The following is a 23,764-nucleotide window of genomic DNA, read 5'->3' as shown; positions in this document are numbered from 1 at the left end:
CAAAAATTTGGACATTTTAGATGGCTTGGTCAACGGTGCAGATGATATATTCAAAGACTGAAGCGAAAGTATAGAACCACATGTTCTTTGGGTCCTCTTCAACAACACTAACATTGGAAGAATGACCCGTCTCAACAACAAGCACATCTACACAGACAAAATCTCATCCACTAGGACACCAATACATCCTATCACACGCGAATTCCAAATAGGAAAGAACCACTTGAATGTGGTTTCTAGGACACAATTTCCAATACAACCAGCAGCTTCAAGAACAATCCATCGTTCCCAAGGACTGTCCATGGACTCACTAGCATTTGATCCCTCCTCCATCAAATCTCATGGTCTTACATACACAACTCTATCTCGTGTATGCAACCCCCAAAATTTGTTCATCATTCATCCAATTGAAAATAAGCACATCAAAGTTGATCCCAATGTTCTCAAAGAAATTGAATGCTTGAAAATACATAGACCATGGAATACAAATCAAATTGACATCTCCAGCCGTGATATCGAAGTAAAAACTTTACAATCACTCAATACTAGAGCTTTGAAATCACACTTTCAAGATATCATTAATGACAAGAGTCTACTAAATGCATCAATAATTTGTTTTCAAGAATTGCATAACAACTCTTCAAACCAACTCCACTTGCTGGATTTCATAGTTTTGCAAATAAGAAATGGCCTTGGAATTGCAACATGTTATAAAAACGACCTCCATTTATTAAGAGAACAATACATTAAAAAAAAAATTGTGAATGCCTACTAGCAAATTTCTCAACTAAAACAAATGAAGAAATTGCTATCATTAATGTATACAATTCACCTTCAACATCAACAACAACACTTAACTCTTGCCTTGATGCACTACTTATCGCTATTAAAAAACCCACTAAAATAACAATTCGCGGAGACTTCAACATTAACTACCTCAAATCAAACAATAGAACAAAAGAGCTCTCCAAATTCATGTCCAAATGGAACATGACACAATTAATCCAACAACCAACTACAATACACGACTCTACTATAGATCATATTTGGACAAACCAACTGCAAGATCACTACCTATATGGCACAAACTTTATTTATTGGACATACCATTTACTAATTTATACAAACATAGATATCCCATCTTTGCAGGACTATTGAATGTAATTCATCTTGTTTAATCTAGATTTTGTATTTTCAAAGTTTAAAGAATAGAGTGCCCTTTTCTTTCCCTTCCATTGGTAGTAAAATAGTCAAGGAGTAAAAGCTCTTTTATTCAATCTTTCTCTAAGTAGTTTGCTTGCTAGATTTGAGATTTTTTTGTTGTCCCTAGAATTACCTAGCCATTTGAGGTACTACTTTTGGCTACATGGTGATTATGATTTGCCTCTAGCTCTAGCTCAAGGTAAACCTTTCACTCTCTTTCATTCTCATCCCTTTTACCCTTAGTATTTTTTTAATAAATCTTGGAGCCAGTTTTAATATAATTTCTAATCCCTTTGTGATCCTAGGAACTCGTTTGATGGTTCCTAGTCATTGATATTTGTTTAGAGGGGGTTCCTTTTTTATATGTTCTTCACTATTATCAGTTTGTGGTCAAGCCTATGGAGGTTTTCTTATCGCATTATGCATTGCTTTGGATTATCTATTAGGGGAAGCTTATTTTGTGGCTATAGCTGAAACAACATTATAGAATCCTACTGTTATTATTTTGAGCATATTACTATAGACATTAATAAAATAATGGCATTGTGTTGATGTTGGTGTAACCTCTCTAGCTTCTCGACATGTATCCCTAATGTGATATCTTTGCATGCTGTCTCTTTTTCTCTTTTCATTTCATGAGGCCTAGACTTTTAAAGGATTTCATTATTCTATAAAGCCTCAAAGAGGTTTCTTTTGAGCAATTTTGGACTTGCTTAATGCCAAGACTAAGTGGCTTGTTTACTTAGTGTATAGACTAGTATAGCTAATGTCAAGTGGTTTCTTGTTGGTTCAATGTCATTTAGGTATGGCTAATGCCTTCAATGTTTGTACTTGTGTTTTGCAAAATGAGAGTTGCATGGGAGTTAGTCCCTACTAGGGTTTCTCATCCTCTTTAAGAGACATAAAAATCCTCCAAAAGCCATTCTTACCATGAGCTTTTCACATGGAATTAAGAAATTAATACATTTTCCTAATCTTCCCCGGATGGGGCTTGCAGTTGGATGTAGAGGTAGAGCTGTGGGAGTTGTTCGAGCTAAGCGTCAGAGCTTGTGTGTGCAGGGTGGTCGACTGCAAAGCATTGCTCATAGGAGATGACTTCTGTGTCGCGGCAGTTTTGAAGAACGTCATTGATGGAGGTGACTACTTTGTTGGAGGCCAGGCTTGGTCGCCATTTGTGCATGGGCTAGCTTGTAGGAGATGTTGTTGTGGGCATCGATGGAGTCGGTTGTTGGATGTCAAGCCTTGCAAGTCGGCTTGGGCGTTTGTTTGAGAAGTCATGGAAGCTCTGCTACTTTGCAGAGTCTTGTGGTAATACGTTCACGACATAGTTCAGAGATGGGGTACCATTGGCGAGAGACCACAACACTAACAGATCCTGCAGACTTTTGACATGAGGTGCTGGCAGAGGAGTCACTGCTATTGTAGATCTGAGTTGGGGTTGTGCTAGCTTCATTCGTTGCTTGCTAGAGGAGCTAGAGACTGCGTTGCAAGGCAATGGCTTTGAAAGAAGCTAGTAGCTCATTCTATTGGACCTCGTGGGGGCAGACGGGAACCATTTGACGAGGAGCCAAAGAGCTCGTAGGGTAGTCGCCTTCCTTTGCTTGTAAGGTTAGCTGCTGTGGCTGCCGTTGTAGATTATAATGGCTAGAGGTTTGTGCAAGCTTTGGTTGTAGTAGGTCATAGAGGTAGGATAGGCTAAGCTTGCCTTAGGTCACTCTCTCTCTCACAACTCTTTCTCATACTAAAGAAAGCTCAAGGCAATGATCTTTCTTAATTCCCTCACAAATAGGATTTCCTCTCCTTCTCTTACACTCTCATACAAATTGCAAGATTTTCATCTCTAAGAATGAGAAGAACATGAGCAATCTTGATGAAGAGACAATGAACTAAAAAACTAAGCTATGGGAGCAAGACCTAGGCTCTGATACCATGTGAAAGTGGGGATCGTGCTCTCCTAGTGCAACTAGATGAGCATAAGAACTACGGAGGCTCAAAGCATAGAAGAAAATCCATGTAAGAGATGATGAGCAACTACAAACCAATCTATTGCAAATCTATATTCAACAATACATGATAGGCCTCTTATATAGAGAGTGCCCTTTGAATAGTCAAAGTCTGTGGGATCCTTTGATCCACACTTCTCCTTGTGGATGTCCTCAATCCACATCTCCACATCATGTACTCCACATCCTAGGGTGGCTACTTTGATTCTTTCCTATACCATACCTTAGCCTCTAATTATGTGCTCATGGCACCACAACTCTCAACAAAAGGATTGCTACAAGCTGAAAAGAGAGCAAAAGGATAAGAAAAAGAATGCAAATCGGGGTGCAAATAAGAAGGAAGAGAGTCCAAGTGAGGACAAAGGAAAAATGAAGATCGAGGAGATTAATGCAGTCATTGATGATAGTGACAATGACATTCTTTTCATGTCTAGTCTACTTGCAAACTTGCTCACCACTTCAGATGATGCATATTCCCAGGATTGCATTTTGGATTTTGGTGCTTCATTCCATGTTACTCCCCATAGGGAATGGTTCTCCACTTATGACAATGGAAAGACAGGTTGTGTGCATCTTGGAAATAACTATGCATGTGACATAGTGGGACCAGGTGACATAAAGTTTTCCTTTGCAAATGGGCCTGCATTTGTTTTGAAAAATGTGAGACATGTGCCTAAGTTGACCAAGAGTCTTATTTCAGCGGGTCAGCTAGATGATGCTGGTTTTCATATCACTTTTGGCTTTCAGAGTTGGAAAATTCAGAAGGGCTCTATGGTTTTTTGGCCAGGGGTGCCAAGTGTGGGACTTTGTATCCCTTACATGTATCAGGGGTGTCTGATCATGTTGTTGCAATAATCGAGCAGCCAAGTACTTCTTTGTGGCATTGCAGGTTGGGGCACATGAGCCAGAATGGAATGAAACTCTTATTCCATTTGGGTTATGTACTGCATTTGAGTTTTTCTGATTTTGAATTTTATGAGCACTGTCTCTATGGGAAGCATATTAAATCAGCCCATAAAAGAAGGGGGAAAAAAGAGCTTGAAAGGCTTGATTTGGTGATGGAGAGGTGGTCTTATCGGAGAACATCGAAATTGTGGGTGCTAACTCAAAGAAAGGGAGCTTGTTCCTATCTCGAACAATCCTCATGCCAAGTATGTGACTGGCATCACCCAAATCCTTCATGTCAAAGGTCTCATGCAACCTTTTCTTCAAGGCATCCACATCCAAAGTAGATTTCCCAGCAATAAGCATGTCATCAACATATAAAATCCAAATAAGAAGGCTGCCATGTGATGCCTTCTTTGTGTAGAGGCAATGATCTGTCTGACTCTGTGTGTACCCTTGGGATCGCATAAATGCATCAAACTTATGGTACCACTCCCTGGGAGCCTGCTTCAGCCCATAAAGACTTTTCTGAAGCTTGCATACCATCCATTCTTTGCCCTCCACAACAAACCCCTCTGGCTACTACATATAGATGTTCTCATGAAGATCTCCATGTAGAAAAGCTATTTTTACATCCATTTGGACAAGCTCCATGTCCTCTCTGGCAACCAATGCAAGCACTATACGAAGGGTAGTCATCTTCACCACTGGGGAAAAGATCTCATCAAAGTCAATACCCTTCTCCTGCTTAAAACCCTTGGCTACCAACCTTGCCTTATACTTAGGCAATGCATCTGCTGGAGACATCTTCAGCTTGTAAACCCATTTGCATGGCAATGCATGCTTTCCTTTGGGCAAATAAAGTAGCATTCTTCATCAAAGAATCCATCTCTGACTGCATAGCCTTCTCCCACTTATGCTTGTCATTCCTAAACATAGCATCCTCAAAGCATGAAGGCTCACCACAATCTGTCAACATGACATAATCTAGAGATGGAGCATATCTTTGTGGAGGTCATGAGACTCTAGTGGAACGTCTCAACACTTGCTCACTGTGAGCATCTCGCTGTCCCAACTGATTTTCCTGCATAACCTGAGGTTGTCCACCTAGATGTGGCTCTCCCACCTCATGATCTGTCCATGCCTTGCATCATGTGGAACAGGTTGTGCATGCCTCTAATATGGTGGTTGTCCATTCTCTTGAAACACCACTCTGCGTATCTCAACAGTCTTTTCTGGCTTCTTGTGCATCTTGTCCTCATTAAAGATAATATCATGGCTGTGTACTATCTTCCTGGCCTTTGGATCCCACAATTGGTATCCCATCTCACCTGAATCACCATATCCAAGAAAATGCACTTCCTTGACTTTGGATCAAGCTTGTTGCATTTTTCCTTAGGGATATGAACATAAGCTTCACAGCCAAATACACGAAGATGCCCATAAGATGGTGGCTTGCCTGACCAAACCTCTTCTAGCACTTTCCCATCTAGTGCCTTGCTAGGTGATTAATTGATAAGATGTACTGCTGTCTTGATAGACTTAGCCCAAAAGCCATGAGGTACACTGGCATTAGAAAGCATACTTATATTTTTTTCTTGAATAGTTCTATTGATCTTCTCAGCAACCCCATTCTGAGAAGGATTCTCAGGAGTAGTCAACTCCCACTTGATGCCACGTAGCTCACAAAAATTCTTAAATGCATGAGAGGTATACTCTCCTCCATTATCAGTGCGCAAGCATTTGAGCTTCTTGCCCAACTGATTTTCAGCAAATGCTAAGAACTTTTGAAATGCATCAAAGACATCACTCTTCTTTAGAAGAGGATAGACCCACACTTTTCGTGTAGCATCATCCATGAAAGTAGCAAAGTAAGAAGCACCACCCAATGAGATAGTAGGCATAGGTCTACACACATCACTGTGAACCAACTCCAATGGTTCAAGCCTCTTCTTGCCCAAAGATTTTTTATGTGAAGACTGTGTTTGCTTCCCATACATGCAATGCTCACGAGATGCTCACACATGCTAAAATCTGAAAAATTAAACATGGGAACATACTACAAACCAGAAAGTATCTTCATTCCTGTCATGCTCATCATGTGTCCCAACCGACGATGCCACAAAGAGACGGATGGTTGCTCGGTCACATTGATTACATTATCTCTTATGCCTAACACATGCATTGAGTACAACATTCCATGCTTGGAACCTCTAGCAATCACAAGTGACCCTTTGCTAATTTTCCATGTATTGTTGCCAAAAAACACATGATAGCCATCATCATCAAGCTGTCTCGTACTTATTAAGCTCTTTTTTAGATTTGGAACATGCTAACATTCTTGAGGACAAATGTAGAACCATTAGGAAGAGACAAGTGGATATCTCCCACTCCAACAATGTCACATGGATAATCATTTCCAAGTCTCACGGTTCCTTTCCTTCGTGCATCATAAATGGTAAACCACTCCCTATGTGGAGTGACATGGAAAGATGCTCCTAAGTCTAGTATCCAATTCTGTGACAATGCATCATCACTAGTCACAAGAAAAACATGCTCAAACATAGAGGAATAAACAATGTCGCCCTCATCACTATTGTTACTTATGGCATTCACTTCCTCTATATTGACTGTTGATTTACTTTACCACCACCACGTGGAGAATCCTCCTTGATGATGATAATGGTGGTGCCTATAGAGCATGGCTCTTAGAGCCATGTATATACATATAGGTGTCGATAGTAGCATCCTTATGGCTCACTTCCCAAATACATCTTCTATATGGGGAAAAAAAGCTTATGTCACAAGATAGTAATGACCTTAATAGTAGTGAAATGGGATTTTCCCATCTTTTATCATGTGCAACCTCAAGGATTTGTTTGAAAGTGGCACATACCTAAAACTCGTAAGACAAACCTTGACCACCATGTTAGAAGAACAATGACCTTATTTCAATAGCAAAACTTGAATATTGAATCAATACAACACAAGCAAAGTAGAGATAGGCTAAGTGAGGAAGTCATCTCTACATTGAACTTGTTTTAGCACAATAATGCAAAAGTTTCTCCAAAAAAGGACATCTATACGTTGTGGAAGAGATACTAGCTAGAAGAGAGGGGTCGAGCACCCACTTTGCAGTGAGAGGTGCAATTGATTATGACAAAATCAACCTATTGGTGATTAGTAGTTGACGCATCAAGCACACACTCAATTAGAAGGCGGTTCTTTAGGTAGAAATGTTGTAACAGGGCAAGCTCATCCAATTCCTTCCACTCTTCATCATCTTCCCAATCCTGCGGCTTTATGCCTTTGTGCATTATAGGCTTTACTTGCTTCTTCTGCACCAAAACATTGTAGATTTGGTCCTTCCAATAGGAGAAGTTTGTGCCATCCAACTTCTCAATGTTAAACAATGCATTCTCTGATCTCGAAGCCATCACAATGGATGACAGAACAATCAGGATACACTGCACCAATGTACTAAACTCAAGCCCAAAAAATTTTAACTACAATGACAACACACTGTCACAGTTACAAATACATGTTCTGCTGTAAGTGACCTTAGGGCATCCCAAAACTAGCCAATAGCTTTTGCACGGTAGCTCCGATGCAAAAAGTATAAACAGAAGAAATGTAGCTTGTAAAAAACAACGTCTCAGTTTACAGCAAGTCCAAAATCCTTACAGATTTCCTTATATTTGCTGTTGGAGACCACCACCTGCAAACTTTTACTGCTGTAATAACGTTCTACAACAGTTTTGGCCTGTTTTGAACTGTCAATATCTTCCCAACTGTAACTTGGTTGCCTTTGTTGTAAACACCAAAGTTGTAGACAACCAATAGATCTACAAACTTCTAGTTTACTATAGGTCCAAATTCATTAATTTTTTGATATTTATTGCTAAAGGCAGCCCCCTGCTCACTTTTTCTAGCTGCTGTCATAAACTGTCAAAAGTGTAAATCATGGCCATATCGGGCATCATGACTTTTTCTCTAAATCTCAAATTGAAATGCTTTCAAAAACAAGATTGTAGATTGTCCAAAAAACTAAAACTTCTTAGTTTAACTCAGAAGACAATTCCTCATGGATTCTCTGATATTCACTTTTGAAAACAGCCACCTGCTCACTTTTTACTGCTGTCAAGACTGCAAACTGCCAATCACCAACTTTTCTTGAAGCATCTGAGGCATAAACTCCACTGAAATAGCCCAACAATTCTAAAAATTGTTGTCTAAAAAATTCCCTTAGTGGAAAGAGTATTGCACTCACAAAAATAATCCCTACCTGGAATACATGATAGCTTCAGAAAAACATTGCTCACTTATGCTCACTTTCTCAGCTAAACAAAGGCTCAAAATGCCTCAGTTGTAAGCAATCACTTTCAGCCAACCTTTGGCTGATATGCATCAACTTGAAGGCATAAACCCAATTGAAATCTAAATGTACTAACCACCTTTGATCAACTGGAGTCCGCCATAAGCAAAAGACGTTTTTCGCTTTTGGGCCCCAAAAAAGCAACTTCCAGTGGCTGGAATTGCAGAGTAGTAGGTCGTTTTTGATCGTAGATGGATAATATTCCTTCTCCCTCGCTCAAATAAGGCAATAGATTGCTGGAATAGTCAAGGCAACCTGATATATATGGCTGAAACAGTAAAAACGAGCTAGTATATGTCAAAATACAGCTCCCAGGGACAGCCCACGGGCAGTAAGAGACTCCACGCAACAAGTTCGGGCTCTTGGCATAGCAACACTACAATGCTACAGTCTCCTTGTCGGCTTCGCTCAACCAAGCTCTGATACTAGTTGATGGAGAGGAGGTCTTATCGGAGAGCAACAAAGAAAGGGAGAACACCGAAATTGTGGGTGCTAACTCACCCAGATCAAGGTAAGCTCTTATTATGTATGTATGGTACAAAGCGGTATATACTAGGCCATTGGCCTTTACCCCAACATTTGGTGCATTCAGACGTATGTGGTCCCATGCCTACACGATCATTAGGCGGGGTTGAATACTATGTGACATTCATTGATGATGCAACTAGGAAAGTGTGGGCTTATGCTATAGCTCGAAAGAGCGACGTGTTCCCGGTATTTCAAAAATGGTTGGCTTTGGTTGAAAGTCAGTCAGGTAGAACGCTTAAGACTGATAATGGTGGAGAGTATATCTCTCATGACTTTCAGCATTTCTGTGATACACATGGGATTAAGAGGGAGTCCATGTCCCCTCGTACTCTAGAGTAGAATCCAATTGCAGAATAGATGAACCGCACCATTCAGAAAAGGTTGCAATGTATGCTTTCCAATGCAAGTCTTTCTGGTGCTTTTTGGGCTGAGGCAATGAAGACTGTAGTGCATGTGATCAATAGATCACCTTGCAGGGGTTTGGATGGTGGTATTCCTGAAGAGGCATGGAGTGGCAAGAAGCCCTCTTACTCTCATTTGCGTATATTTGGGTGTGAGGCATATGAACATGTGCCAAAAGAGCTTCGGAAGAAGCTAGATCCTAAGTCTAGGAAATGCATCTTTCTAGGTTATGGTGAAAGTGGAGAGATGGGCTATCGTCTTTGGGATCCACAAGCAAAGAAATCATATGAAGCCATGATGTGGTCTTCAATGAGAAGAAGATGCATAAAACGCCCATGAGGGATGTGGAAATGAGAAGAATCATTTTCCACGATGTGAATCCACTTGCATATGTTGATAGACAGTAAGCTGTCCATGCAGCAAATGTGCAAGAAATGGTTCCACCAGGTACTTCCATAGGTACCCAATCAAGGACAGATGATGGATCATCTATTGGTGACAATGATGAGCCAAATGTGGCTATATGTAGGCGGGACAACAAGCTAAAATGCCCTTGAGAAGAACATCTAGAGTGTCTAGACTACCTGAGAGATTTGTTCCAGGGGTAGAGTATGTGATGCTTACTGATTGCGGGGCCTTCTTGCTATAGAGAGGCTATGATGCACAAGGATCAGCGCAAGTGGGAGTATGCTATGCAATCAAAGATGAGTTCACTCATAAAGAATAAGACTTGAGACTTGGTTTCTTTGCCACATGGAAAGAAAGCATTGCCATGTAAATGGGTCTATAAGATGAAGGTCACAGGTGATGATGTGCCTAAGTACAAGGCCCGTTTGGTTGCTAAAGGGTTCAAGCAAGAGAAGGGTGTGGACTTTGATGAGATATTCTCTCCCGTTGTGAAGATGACCACACTTAGATGTGTACTTGGACTTGTGGCAATAGAGGATATGGAGCTTATGCAGATGGATGTCAAGATAGCTTTCTTGCATGGGGATTTGCATGAGGAAATTTACATGATATAGCCAGAAGGCTTTGAAGAAAATGGCAAAGAACATTTGGTTTGCAAGCTGAAAAAGAGTCTCTATGGCCTCAAGCAAGTGCCTAGAGAATGGTATCACAAGTTTGATGCTTTCATTCGGTCCCAGGGTTTCAAAAGAAGTGATATTGATCACTGCCTCTACACTAAAAGGGCTAAGGATAATAGCCTGTTACTCCTGGCACTTTATGTGGATGATATGTTATTGGCTAGCAAGAATACTTATGAGCTTGATGCATTGAAGTACAAGTTGCATGAGGCCTTTGACATGAAGGATTTGGGACCTGCAGGTCATATTCTTGGTATGCGCATCACGTGTGACCGGAGTAGGAAACTCCTTTGGCTTTCACAGAAGGAGTATGTTACAAAAGTGTTGCAGCATTTCAATATGGACGGGGGAAGGTAGTAAGTACTCCATTGCCTCCATATGTGAAACTGAGTCAGGCAGATAGTCCCAAATCAGACGAGGAGAAGGCCATGATGGCCAAGGTTCCTTATGCGTTAGTGGTTAGGAGTCTTATGTATGCTATGATAGCTACTAGACCAGACATTGCATTTGCTATGGGAGTTGTTAGCCACTGGTATATGGCTAATCTAGGAAAGAGGAATTGGGAGGTAGTTAAGTGCATCATGAGGTACATGAAGGGTACCAAGGAGATGTGTATCTGCTTTGGCAGAGGAGAGATGTGTGTATTTGGGTACATAGATTCCAACTATGCAGGGCATGTGGATAGCAGGAGATCCACTTTTGGCTATGTGTTCACCTTTGCAGGTGTTGCAGTGTCATGGATGTCTCGTGCACAGAAGTGCATTGCTTTGTTGTCTACCACAGAGCTGGAGTATGTTGCAGCCACAAAGGGTTACAAGGAGGCTATATGGCTTGATCGGCTAGTGAGGGTTGCAAGGAGGCTATATGGCTTGATCGGCTAGTGAGAGATTTGGGGATTCATACAGGTTTACCGACATTGCATAGTGATTCCATGAGTGCTATTCAGTTAGCATGGAATCCTGTCTTTCATGCAAAGACCAAACACATTGAGGGTTAGGTACTATTTTATAAGAGGGAGTAACTTGAGGACAAGTGCATAGAGCTTATCAAGGTTCATACAGATGATAACCCTGTAGATATGCCGACAAAGAGTCTACCTAGTCACTTTTGAGTATTGCCATGTATTGATGGGCATTGGATGGTATGGTTGTTCTCCCTTAAAGGCACATTGGCCTTTAAGTGGGAGGGTGTGGGGGTTAAAGTCCAATGTACCTTAACCTTGGTTATGTATAATACTCAAACACATATATAACAACATGGACATGATACACCATGTGCCTCTCTTTCTAGTGATGCTCCACTTCTCAGGCCTCCTAAAGGAGTATTGTACCATCCTCACTCCATTGGGAGACATTTTAGTTGGTGGTGGAGTCACCAGCTCAGTCGATAACATCAATGGGTAGTAGCAGATGACAAAGTCCCTAGACTTAGGCTGATAGTGGAGATGTGAGGACACAACGGAAGCTGAGAGGGACCTTGAGAGACAAGTTTTGGTGGGTGCAGAACACCCTAATCTTCTATTTCATCCAGAATCCATGGTACTAGGGAATGAAGTAAACTAGGCATGGGTCTAGCAAGAGAGGGGTTTGAGATATCTCGACAACGAAAGCGGAATAGAAGAAGGTCAAAGAGAGGGAGAGCTAGAAGAGAGAGCCACACAAGTTTTGGTAAGTGCATAACACCCTAATCTTCTATGTCATCCATATATATATGTATTTGAGTATTGCACATAACTGGGGTTAAGGTACAGTGGCCTTTAACCCCCACAACCTCCCACTTAAATGCTAATGTGCCTTTAAGGGAGAACGACCAGTGGACATACTATCCAATGTCCATCAATACACGATAATACTCAAATTGCTGGCTAGGTAGACTCTTCGTCTACATATCTGCAGGGTTATCATCTATATGAACCTTGACAAGCTCTATGCGCTTGTCCTCAAGTACCTCCCTAATGAAATGGTACCTAACCTCAATGTCTTTGGTCTATGCATGAAAGACTGGATTCCATGCTAGCTGAATAGCACTCATGGAATCACTATTGCAATGTCGGTACACATGTATGAATCCCCAAATTTCCCGCTAGTCAATGGCCTTTAACCCCCACAACCTCCCACTTGAATGCTAATGTGCCTTTAAGGGAGAACAACTAGTGGACATACTATCCAATGCCCATCAATACATGACAATACTCAAATCGCTGACTAGGTAGACTCTTCATTAGCATATTTGCAAGGTTATCATCTATATGAACCTTGACAAGCTCTATGCGCTTGTCCTCAAGTACCTCCCTAATGAAATGGTACCTGACATCAAAGTGTTTGGTCTATGCATGAAAGACTGGATTCCGTGCTAGCTGAATAGCACTCATGGAATCACTATTGCAATGTCGGTACACATGTATGAATCCCCAAATCTCCCACTAGCCAATCAAGCCATATAGCCTCCTTGCAACCCTTTGTGGGTGCAACATACTCAGCCTTTGTGGTAGACAAAGCAATGCACTTCTGTGTGCGAGACATCCAGAACACTACCTGCAAAGGTGAACACATAACCAGAAGTGGATCTCCTATTATCCACATGCCCCGCATGGTCTAAATCTATGTACCCAAGTGCATGCATCTCTCCTCTACCAAAGCAGATATACATCTCCTTGGTACCCTTCATGTACCTCATGATGCACTTAACTACCTCCCAATGCCTCTTTCCTAGATTAGACATGTACTGGCTAACAACTCCCATAGCAGATGCAATGTTCGGTCTAGTAGCTATCATAGCATACATAAGACTCCCCAACCGCTGATGCATAAGGAACCTTGGCCATCATGGCCCTCTCCTCATCTCATTTGGGACTATCTACCTGACTCAGTTTCACATATGGAGGCAATGGAGTACTTACTGCCTTCCCCCCCTCCATATTGAAACGTTGCAACACTTTTGTAACATACTTCTTCTGTGAAAGCCAAAGGAGTTTCTTACTCCGGTCATGCGTGATGTGCATACCAAGAATATGACCTGTAGGTCCCAAATCCTTAATGTCAAAGGCCTCATGCAACTTGGCCTTAAATGCATCTAGCTCATAAGGTTTCTTGCTAGCCAATAGCATATCATCCACATAAAGTGCTAGGAGTATCAGGCTATTATCCTTAGCCCTTTTAGTGTAGAGGCAGTGATTAATCTCACTCCTTTTGAAACCTTGGGATCAAATGAAAGCATCAACATTCTGATACCATTCTCTAGGTGCTTGCTTAAGGCCATAGAGACTCTTATTCAGCTTGCAAACCAAATGTTCTTTGCCCTTTTCTTCAAAGCCTTCCGGCTATACCATGTAAATTTCCTCATGCAGATCCCCATGCAAGAAAGCTATCTTGACATCCATCTGCATAAGCTCCATATCCTCTATTGCCATAAGTCCAAGTACACATCTATGTGTGGTCATCTTCACAACCGGAGAGAAGATCTCATCAAAGTCCACACCCTTCTCTTTTAGCAACCAAATGGGCCTTGTACTTAGGCACATCATCACCTGTGACCATCTTCTAGACCCATGTACATGGCAATGCTTTCTTTCCATGTGGCAAAAAAACCAAATCCAAAGTCTTATTTCTCATGAGTGAATTAATCTCTAATTGCATAGCATACTCCCACTTGCACTGATCCTCGTGCATCATAGCTTCCCTATAGCAAGAAGGCTCCCCGCAATTAGTAAGCATCACATAGTTTGCCCCTGGAACAAATCTCTCAAGCAGTCTAGACACTCTAGTTGATCTTCTCAAGGGCATTTTAGCTTGCTGTCCTGCCTACATATCAGCCACATTTGGCTCATCATTTCCACCAATAGATGTTCCATCATCCGACCTTGATTGTGTACCTGTGGGAGTACCTGGGGGCACCATTTCCTGCACATTTGGTGCATGAATAGCTTACTCTCTATCAACATATGTGGGTGGATTCACATCTTGGAAAGTGATTCTTCTCATTTCCACATCCCTCATGGGTGTTTTATGCATCTTCTTCTCATTGAAGACCACATAATGGCTTCGAATGATCTTCTTTGCTTTTGGATCCCAGAGATGATAGCCCATCTCTCCACTTTCACCATAACCCAGAAAGATGCATTTCCTAGACTAGAATCTAGCTTCTTTCGAAGCTCTTTCGGCACATGTGCATATGCCTCACACCCAAATATACACAAATGAGAGTAAGAGAGCTTCTTACCACTCCATGCCTCTTCAGGAATACCACCATCCAAACTCTTACTAGGTGATCTATTGATCACCTGCTTTATAGCCTTCATTGCCTCAATCTAAAAACCATCAGAAAGACTTGCATTGGAAAGCATACATTGCAACCTTTCCTGAATGGTGTGGTTCATCTATTCTGCAACTAGATTTTGTTCTGGAGTATGAGGGGATGTGAGATCCCTCTTAATCCCACGTGTATCACAGAAATGCTAATGAGAGAGATACTCTCCACCATTGTTAGTCCATAGGCATTTAAGCATTCTACCTGACTGATTTTCAACCAAAGCTAGCCATTTTTGAAATACCTAGAACACATCGCTCTTTCGAGCTATAGCATAAGCCCACACTTTCCTAGTTGCATCATCAATGAATGTCCCAAAGTATTCTCAGCCCTGCCTAATGACCATGTAGGCATGGGACCACATACATCTGAGTGCACCAAATTAAGCCTTTCAAGCTCTTTCTTTCCCCTTCTTTTATGGGTTGATTTAGTATGCTTCCCATAGAGATAGTGCTCACAAAATTCAAAACTCAAATGCGGTACATAACCCAAACAGCATAAGAGTTTCATTCCATTCTCGCTTATGTGCCCTAACTTGCAATGCCACAAAGAGGTACTTGACTGCTCGGTTATTGCAACAACATGATCAGACACCTCTGATACATGTAAGGGATACAAAGTCCCACTTGGCACCCTTGGCCAAAACCATAGAGCCCTTTTGAATTTTCCAAATCTGAACGCCAAAAGTGGTCTGAAAACCAGCATCATCTGGTTGACCCACTGAAATGAGACTCTTAGTCAGCTTAGGCACATGTCTCACATTTTTCAAAACAAATGCAGACCCATTTGCAAAAGAAAACTTTATGTCACATGCTCCCACTATGTCACATGCATAGTTATTTCCAAGATGCACACAACCTGTCTTTCCACCATAAGTGGAGAACCATTTCCTATGGGGAGTAACATGGAATGAAGCACCAAAATCCAAAATCCAATCCTAGGAATATGCATCATCTAAAGTGGTAAGCAAGTCTACAGGTAGACTAGTCATGAAGAGAATGTCATTGTCACTATTATCAGTGACTACATTAATCTCCTCGATCTTCATTTTTTAAAATTCCTCCCTTGGAATCTCTTCCTTCTTATTTGCACCCCAATTTGCATTCTTTTGCTTATCCTTTTTCTCTCTTTTCAGCTTGTAGCATGCCTTTTTCATGTGGCCCTTCTTGCCACAATGGTAACACTTAATGTTGTGTACCCTGGATTTGCTACGAGACTTCCCTCTTTCTTGGGACTTCCCCCTGAATTGTGATTTGCCCCTTTGCACATTCAAGGCTACATACTGCTTGTTGCCTTCCATAGACTTCCATATAATCTCCTCGGCCAACAAGCTACCCAAAACATCATAACGTCAATACTCCACCAGGTGCAAAGTTACTGACAGCTATACAAAAGGTATCCCATGAGGATGGCAATGAACACAAGAGAAATATTGCCTTAGTCTCCACATCAAAATTCATATTTTGAGCCTGAAGCTAGCTGAAAATAATATTGAATTAATTCAAGTGAGACGCAATGGAGACTCCTTCCTTCATTTGTAGCTCAAACAACCTCTCATTTGTAGCTCAAACAACCTCTTCATGAGATAAACTTTATTAGAGGCAGTTTCCTTCTCATAAGTGGCACATAATTTCTTCCACAAATCTTCTGTAGTTTGCTCATTTACTACTGTGAAATAGACCGACTCTGCAAGATGAAGTCAAACAATAGACTTTGTTAATGCATCCAACTCATTCCAATCATCCTCAGGCATATCTTTAAGCTTAGCTCTAATCCCTACCAAGGGTTTAACCTACTTGTTTTGAATCAGCACATCCCTTATTTGTTCTTTCCATAAAGAAAATTTTGCCACATCAAACTTTTTAATGTTGAAAAACTCCTTTTCAGACATGGAAGAGAATGCCATAATGCAAATTAAACAAAATCCCAAATGATAGTGCCTATAAGAAAGAATCACACGAAATACCAAGTGCACCCAAATGTGTATGCCAAAATGGAAGGTAATATCACCAAACCTCAAAGGCTCAAAGCATCAAAATGCATCTGACTCATGTGCATATACTATGCATCCATATGAGCAAATCCGGCCCAAAAGAAAATGCCAATTGTAATGGCAATCCCAATGCCAATAAGTGCCAAAATGCCTCAAGCATAAATATTGTCCATGAGCATATGCATCAATAAAATCTCATCCAAGAGATCATAGCACAACATGTGCATCCACTGTAATATATCAAAGCTATCCCTCAGCATAAAATAGCATCTGTGTGCTAAACGTCCATTAATAAAGCATCTCACAAGGCAATCTGGGCCTATCTACGCATCCACAAGGATCACAATGCATACAAATGGCATGTAAAACATCCAATGTAGCCCAATGCAAACCACAAATGAGCGCACACTGCAACCAAAGTGATCTGCATAAGGTATATCCAAGAAATCATGGCCCCACGGCAATGACTCCTAGTGAAAATAAAACCTAGGATGCGTCAAAACATGGGCGTCACTGCATAATCAAACTCAGCAAGACAATCTACAAATATCTATCTTCTGTTGGAACTCCAAAATCACAACCAATGAATGGGAAATGGGGAGTGAACCCTTGTAATTAACCTGTAATCAGAGAGAGGGAGAGCCAGAAGAGAGAGCCACACAAGTTTTGATGGGTGCAGAACACCCTAATCTTCTATGTCATCCATATATATATGTATTTAAGTATTGTACATAACTAGGGTTAAGGTACATTGGCATTTAACCCCCACAAGGTTCACTCCACAAGGGTCCTAGTGGTGTCAGGGTATTTTAACTGGAGAAGGAAGACCCCCCTCCCATAAATAGTGACATCTTATATGTGGTAATCCTTAAGAGCTAAACTTTCATGAATCTAATCTCACACCTGGCTCCTCGTAGGCATGAGTCTGACTATCTAGCCCATGGCCGCTTTGTCTTGAAGTGACTCAATTGATTTCTTCACTTGCGACTTGTCTTCTTGCCTTGGGTTTTATGAAGACTCTTTGAATAGTGAGAAGATGCTAGCAATGTGGCTAGTCGATTGGGTTCCTTTTTGTGCGAAATGGATTTTGATGTTTAGCCTTATAAAGGTCTCGATGCTTAGATATAGATTTGTCTTGTTAGCTTGATTTGTTTCTATACTGAGAGACTTTGTTATTAATTTATTGATGATTGGAGTCCTAATTTACTTTTTTGTTTTTGTTTTTCTATGAGCTTTAGGATAAGTATATATAGCCATCGTGGTGGTGAGTAGATAGGATCCAACATACATGGAAGTATCAAATGGAGAATATAAGATGTATTATGAGACCAGTGGGAGCATGTGGATGGGTCTACACCTAGACCATTTGGCGACCTCGAACTAGATCCTACCATTTCTCCTGCACAAGAAGAATGGGACAAGAAAGACAAGTATGCATATCATTTGATCTCGAACTAGATCCTACCATTTCTCATGCACAAGAAGAATGGGACAAGAAAGACAAGTATGCATATCATTTGATCAACTAGAATGTTCAAGATGTCATGGTTGGACCACTCAATGCAGCTAAGACATCAAAAGAAGCATGGGATATGTTCTCAATTCTTTATGACTCCAAGAACACTTCTAGAATTTTGACATGTTGAGATGGCATAGTGAAGCTAGCAAGTGTCCTTCTTTGATTGTTTTTCCCAAAAGGTGATATCCTCTAGATTTATCTGTATCAAAGATGACTTTATACCAATGTTTCGCCATTTGTCCAACTGACAAAAGATCTTGTTGAGTTTTGGAACATAAAGTACATCTTTCACAAATCCTTTCATACCAATAAAATTGTTCATAGGGACTATGCCTTTCCCTTGAATTGGATTCAGTATGTTATCTATAGTGTAGATAACATTCTTGGGTTCTTCCAATCATTTGACCTCTGTAAACCATTCGTGATGCTTTGTCATGTGAGATAAAGCACCACTATCAATGTACCATGGATCCTAGTCTGCAATGTCCACTTGATAGCAACATTCTTCCTTGGATTCACAATCACACTTCTACAACAGTATGCGTTCATTGGAATAATGACTATGACTTTGATTTCTACCATGATGATTTCCTATCCCACGAAAGTTTCTGGTATTGTTGCTAGATCGATCTCCTTGGTCATGTTGCTTTTTGCAGCATAATGTTCAATTTTGTGATAGTTGAATGTCCTCACCACAAGTAACACTCATTATACCTCTTCAAGTGTTGGAACTTGCCTATCCCATGAAAGTTTCTGCTATTTTTGTTAGATCGACCTCCTTGGTCATGCTACTTTTTGCAGCAATCTCTTGCATAATGTCCAATTTTGTAATAGTTGAATGGCCAGAGTTCTAAGTTCATCACCAAGTAACACTCATTCTACCTCTTCAAGTGTTGGAACTTGCCTTTGAATAGTAGTACTCTAAAATAGATTCTCATATCCCTCGCCTAGTCCATTGAGGATGACTTGAACCATCTCTACTGGCTTCGTTGTCTCTCCTGCTCCTGTAAGTTGATTGTTATAGTCATTAATCCTGAGCACATAAGCATGACCAAATTCAAAGCTATTATTGCAAAAACTTTGATGGATCTGGTTTCTAAGTGTCATCGTAGACGGGTATGTTACTTGTCACAATCAATCACATGGAGGTAGTGAAGGTGTTCCAATTGCCAAATATAGGTGATGACTCTATTGTCCTAACTACAACCAACTATGATGTGCTCTTCAATGAAAATGTACGGCAATAGGGGCATGGTATGTAATGACCAAAGCAAAAGACATGGAAGCAAACAACTTTCTTAGATTTCTGTGTCTAAATGAATCTAGCTAAGTACGTTGTATACATGTGTACTACAAATATTGGTATCGAAGGCATTGAAGGTGATAGGATGAGCACAAGTCAATTAGCAAAGCTGTTGACTTTGCAAATCAACAATCAAGTAGTGAGTATCGAAGTGGGGTATCAAAGTTAGAATACGTGGGCTACCATACAAAATGCCCATGAACTATGTGTGCAAAAGGGGACCTTACCTGATATTGTCATGCCATGCTCTGAGGGCAATGAACCTCATGTGATATGTAGTGAAAAATTTTCTACCACCAAGGGTCATTGAATATAGGGTGCAAATACTAGAGGAAGAAAATGAGTCACATTGGTAGAGCAAATACTACCACTATCAAAGAGGAGGATCATAGAATATTCAAGTCTCTCTCTTGCTTTGCTTTGCCTTGACTGGTGGGCTATAGAATCAAGTTCCTTTGTCACACATTATGGTATATCAAATCTCTTCCTCTACATCTCATATGCATGTACCAATCTACTACTAGATCCTACTTATAAGTTATCTAAACCTCACCCACAAATAGAGGATTTTTCCCAATACTCCTAATGACATTTCATGTACCTCATTGGCATCTTATTACATGTAGAAATGAACCCAAAAGAATAGGACACTTACATTGAAACAATTACACTCAAAATTGACATGAGGTGACATGAGGCATGGTGATCTTTGTCCTCAATCCATCTTTATTAGAATGAATCTAGTCCCATTTCACCTAGAGTGGTGCATGGGTGCTTTCCTTCTGCTAGATCTCCTGAATCATATTTGTTGCCCTTTCTTCTCAATTGCCAACATGACATTAATCGATTGGTTCTCTTATTGCACCCTCTATAGCTATTTTGATCAGCCTTGTATCTTGATTCTTGAATTTAGAGGCTTGTAGCTCGTCGACTCAAACATGGTCCAAGTATCTCTTCAATTGTGCAATTGTCTTTGGGGTCTTTTCCTTTAGATTAGCCAATTGGGTTTTGATCACGGATCCTCTACCCTTGGAGGCTATGTTCCCATTCTGCTACTTTGTATAACAAGGCTTCCTTTCAAAATGTTTTTCCCCAATTGTGAGCTTGAGCGTACTACTCTTCTTGCTACAATTGAGTTCGATGGCTCATCATTTCATAGGCCTTTTAGGTCTACCAAATGCGCAATACTTAACAACTCTCTATGTATAGTTTGGGGTATTATTTTTTAAAATTATAGGCTTGATCTTGTTCATTGGATTCATCCTCATCTTCATCTTCCTCATTATGCATATCTTCTCACTCAAAGGACTCCTTTGGAGGAAAACCTAACACTCATTGAGTAGAAGAATCCTCTTAAGCAAACCTCCTTTGTGCTATCGAGGAATAGCCAAGCAAGTTCAATAATGTGGCTGATGTTGATGAGCAAGTAGTCAACTTCAACAATATATTGAGGTTTGTTGCCTGTAGCCATCTTACAAAATCCTTAAGTAGATGCAAAAAGGATATAAGAGGGAGCTATTGAAAAATGACCGTGACCTTAGACACGATGATGAAAGTTTTATGAAGACAAGGAGTCTAGTGAAATTTTGATAGAGTTTCAATAAGTAATGGAAAGAATGAGGTAATATTCTCACTCTTCCTTCCTTCTTAACATAGCTCAACTTTAAACCATTGATCACCATACTCTTCATTTCTTCTTAGCATAGTCTAGCTAGCTCTAGCTTAAACCATTGATCACCATAGCTAGGGACAAATTGTCTATTTCTTTTACCCTTTTCGCATCATGAATTTCTCATAGAACTAAGGGGATCTTACAAATCCAATCTAAGGTAGAGTTTTGACCAAGATTAACTTCTTTAAACCCATCACAAGGTGTCTACTTTGATCTCTGAGATTACTTATTTAAACACAATCCTTTTGAACAATCATGGATCTGACAAGAGTTATTAGATGGATTATGTGGTCCTTTTGATATAGAATTTGTGATTCTTTTTATGTGAATTTTTTGATTCTTTTGATATAAAATTTCATTTGAAAGATGCTTTCAACCAGTCAAAACATTTTCAACACTAATTCACAAAATAAATTACTATGCAAACTACTTCTATTGAATATTTGTTAGGCATGTTCTTAGTCTACATCATGCAAACTCAACAATGGTGAGGTTCTTTGTTTTCACTATTTCATTTACTTTTTGTCTCTTAGGAAAAGAAAATTCTTGTGTAGTTCCTCACTATTTAAAAATCCCAACAAATGCTTTGGAGACATTCTCCCTTGAGAATTGGGCTAAGTTTTTACGATAGGCTTAAGCTCTATAAACTTTTTAAGAAGTTAAGACCTTTTCTTCATGAAGTAGAGAAATATTCTTCTAGTGTATTCATGAATAAATGTGACAAAGTATTTGTTACCATTGAATGAAGGCATATTATTCATGTACCCTCTAGTGTACCTGCGCACTAGTTCTAATGGTCCCTTGGCTCTAATGGCCCGATCTTTAGAAAAAGGCTCTCTATGTTATTTCTCATAAAGGAATCCTTCACACAAATTTCCCACTTGGATACATGGGAGTTTATTGAAAATATTTGTGCATTCAAGGAGCTACATGATATAAATTGAAAATGTCCATATCTCTAGTGCAATGGAAAGTTAGGAAAGTTAGTATGTGCAATCATTGCATGCTCTATGTCTAAGAGGTGTGACTGCCAACTTGTAAAAAATGCCATCTCTCAACCCATGTCCAATGGTCCATTCTTGCATGAATAAGATCATCTTCTTTTCATCAAAGAGAACCTACATATTTTAAGAGCAATGTAAAACTAGCAATAGATTCATGGAAAGTCCCAACACATAAAGCACATTACAAATGGATTTGCTCCAAACATTTTGAATATGAATTGGTATGTCACTAGCCAGTTTGAATGGAACTAACTTTTTTGTCTCTAGCATGAGCATTTGACACTCTACTAATTAGATCAAATTTCTTGAGCCAATCACAATTGCAACACGTGTTGTGATGCACCTCAATCTTTTATCCAAACATCACGATCAAATTTCTTTCATGCAATAAAAGTTGTGCATAGTTTGATGTCTTTGACATGTCCAAGGTCTTTACATGGCCTCTTTACAATAGCTAGCACCCTTTCCATTGCAGAACTCATATTACATAAGGGTTTACCTCTTTTCAACTGTTTTAAAGTATAAAAAATATTCTACTTTTGCTACATGTGCCCTAAACAATGTCTTTCCATGGTTGTCATGCCCAACCTTATGCTTGTTGATGAAATCTTTAGCAATGTGGCTTAGCTCACCATAATCATAACAAAGGTCTCAATAAGTTAATAACAAAGATGGGATCATACTGGTGTAGCATGGTAGCTAAGGAGACTTTAGAAGAATGTACATAGTTACCATTTTTGGAGCTAGGAGATTTATGTCTAGATCATGAGAAGGGGAAGATTTTGACTAGGTTGTCTTAGACAGGTTAGGAGTCTACCATGAAATAATAGACTAGGTTGTCTTAGACTGGTTAGGCATCTACCATGAATTAGCTATCAAATCTATAGAAGTGGCCTAATAGCATTACTAGATTGTGCAATAAACTCCTCCCTAGTACCATGTTCAATAGGCTATCTTCATCAATGGTTAACTAAGAGATATGATGTGGCTAATCGCAAGATTAAGGGCAAATATCTAAGGAAACCTAGGGATACTAGAGCTAGTAAGGTTCACAAAACCATTCGATATATCCTAGAATATCTTAACATGGTAGAATTGGCACAACATGAGCTAGGAGATAGTCATAATGCCTCAATCTCAAAAAAAATTGTGAGGGTTTCATGAGCATCCTATGTTACGTAATGAGATAAAGAAAGGGGGAAAAACCACCTTGACTTGCTACCAATGTGGAGCATTAGAAAATATTGTGAGATCATGTCCTATACCTCAAAACATATCATCAATTAGAGCATCATAATGGTTAGGTATAAGGCAAGAAGACCCTAGGGTTGAGTAATTGTAAGTAAGGAAAAGTAGGAATAAGAGTCTGCTATGAGGACCACTAGATGTTGTTGTTATATGCTAGATTCGATGGAGGTACCAATGATGAAGAGGATATTGTTTTGCATAAGTTAAGATTGCGGCAATAGTATGTACCCTTGATCAAG

Source organism: Dipteris shenzhenensis, chromosome 2 (genome assembly GCF_047967505.1).
Source record: "Dipteris shenzhenensis isolate YYH24624 ecotype China chromosome 2, Dip_SZ_1.0, whole genome shotgun sequence".
In the NCBI taxonomy this organism is placed as follows: domain Eukaryota; kingdom Viridiplantae; phylum Streptophyta; class Polypodiopsida; order Gleicheniales; family Dipteridaceae; genus Dipteris; species Dipteris shenzhenensis.
Note: the sequence above shows the minus strand (reverse complement) of the source record.